The sequence below is a fragment of the Amblyomma maculatum genome, chromosome 1 (genome assembly GCF_055883805.1).
Source record: "Amblyomma maculatum isolate TAMU_Amacu chromosome 1, ASM5588380v1, whole genome shotgun sequence".
Lineage (NCBI taxonomy): Eukaryota > Metazoa > Arthropoda > Arachnida > Ixodida > Ixodidae > Amblyomma > Amblyomma maculatum.
In genome coordinates this window covers 307897482-307899604 of record NC_139344.1, presented here as the reverse complement: position 1 = coordinate 307899604, position 2123 = coordinate 307897482, and the positions used below count along the sequence as shown (strand labels likewise).

The 2123-nt window shown below is 54.0% G+C and overlaps 1 pseudogene; it reads right to left on the bottom strand.

Annotated features, from left to right (window-relative positions):
* Positions 1 to 697: 697 nt before the first annotated feature.
* Positions 698 to 1577, bottom strand: LOC146207021 (uncharacterized; annotated as a pseudogene).
* Positions 1578 to 2123: the final 546 nt, after the last annotated feature.

The following is a 2123-nucleotide window of genomic DNA, read 5'->3' as shown; positions in this document are numbered from 1 at the left end:
GTGTGAGAACCGTCTTGTTCTATATACAACTGTGGCTCCACGACTGCCAGAACAGAGCTCCTCGCTGGCTACCCAGCAGACTAGATCACTCTGAGGATCAATCTCGCCGCCATAATCTTCTGTTTTTGGTGTAAATGATGCCAATTGCGAAACTTGGCGGAATTTGAAAAGTTGATTAATATCTTTTGATACTAACCTAAATGTTTCAGTTGAACCAATGCAGATAGAATGAGTTGACTGATTCGGGCGATATCCGCGGGCTTCACGGGGATTTCATGGTAATCCTTCAATAAGTCAATCTTAGAGAAGGTCGTGCAACCACCAACAAACTTTGATGAGAAGTCCTGTATTTGAAGACGTTTATAACGGTCTGGTAAGGTGTGAGAATTGAGGGCACGGTAATCTCCACATGGCCATCCAGTCGCCCGGATCTTTCTTTGGCACCATGTGGAATGGCGACGCCCAGTTACTAGAGGAAGGGCACACAATACCGAGTTCAAGCATGTGTTGAAACTCACGGCTTGCGACAGCGAGGCGTTCTGCAGACAGGCGGCGAGGGTAAGCAAACACAGGTGGTCCAGAGGTCACGATCTGGTGGGTGATCGAGTGTTTCACCGGTGACTCTCTGGTGTGCGGCTTCATGATGTTGGGAAAATCGGCAAAGATTTTCCCGTGCGGCGAAGCAAGGACATGAGCTCTAACACCTGTCGCCGAAGAGGTGGAGAGTACGTCGTTGACGATGCGTTTCGTGCTGAGATTGATGAGGCAATGGGCCTGCATATCGACAGCCAGGTTGAAGAAACTGAGAAAATCAGCGCCGAGAACAACTTGCGAGACATCAGTAATGATGAAATTCCAGTGGAACGTCCGGCGTAATCCGAGGTTAAGTGTAAGAGACCGTTGGCCGTACGTGCGGATGGGGGAGTTGTTTATGGCTTGGAGCGGGGAAGTTGTTTCGTTGCGATGGCGATCTGCCCAAGCTGCTTGTGTTACACTGACCTGCGCTCCCGTGTCAACGAGGAAGCGAGCGCCAGTGATCTTGTCCGAATCATAAAGTAGGCGGCATATCCGTTCACCAGTACCACTTGTCGCCGTCAGTGGCCGGTCGCAGCGTTTCCCGACCAGGAGCATGGGTGGGTGCACTTGCGAACAGAGCTGCCGAAAATACGGCAGTACCAGCACACAGCCGAGGAAGGGGAGTATTGACGCGTTTCGTGTGGTTGGAGTTCGGGCGAGGGCGGAGGTACCTGAGGGTGGCGACGGGACTGGAACATCGGCGGAGAACGGTGTGGAAGGGGCGCGAGGTCATCAAGCTGCCTGGCTAAAGCATCCAGTCGCTCTTCAATGCTCGCAAGCTGGGAAGCAGTGGTAGTAGAGGAAGGCGGAGCGGCCACGCAGCTAACGCTGGCGTGCCTTGAGTAATCTGAAACGCGGTCCGCGAGTTCGGCGAGTTTGTCCAGAGTGACATCGCACGCATCCGCGATGACGGGTACCATACTCTGGGGAAGTCGCCGGAGAAAACACTCACGTAGTAATCTGTCCGGCCCCGAGGGGGAGTCACCAAGCAGCTGTCGCATGCGACGGAGGAGCTGCGAAGTACAGCTATCACCGAGTTCTGTAGCGGTGAGGAGCTGCTGGAATTAGCTGCGCTCGGACGTTGATTTGCAGTCCACGAGAGCCGCCTTCAACGTGTGAAAAAGTCGGGCCGTGACGGGCGAGGCGATAATGCCCGCTAATTGCTCGGTGTCGTCAGGAGGCAGGGAGAACAGGAGATAGAGGAACTTGGTCTTCTGGCTAGTGATACGCTGCAAGTCGAAATACGCCTCAACCTGAGCCACTGCACGAGGGTTGCTGGGCCAAATGGGTGGCAGGATGACTGGTTGAAACGCGGCCAACGAAGCGTCCTTATGGCGAGCGTCCTGGGGCGGGTCGCCGGCTGTAGGAGGGGTGGAAGACCTAGCGGAATCTATATAGGAGGGCAGGGTTGCGTGGTCGATGCCAGGTCACCAAATATGTCGAAGCTAAGATGAGGAATAATCAGCTCCGACGGTTTCGAACTGTTTTATTTTATTGCGCTGCTCGCACTGAGGAACCTAGTGCCAATCTTTTCTTTGTCCAGCGCC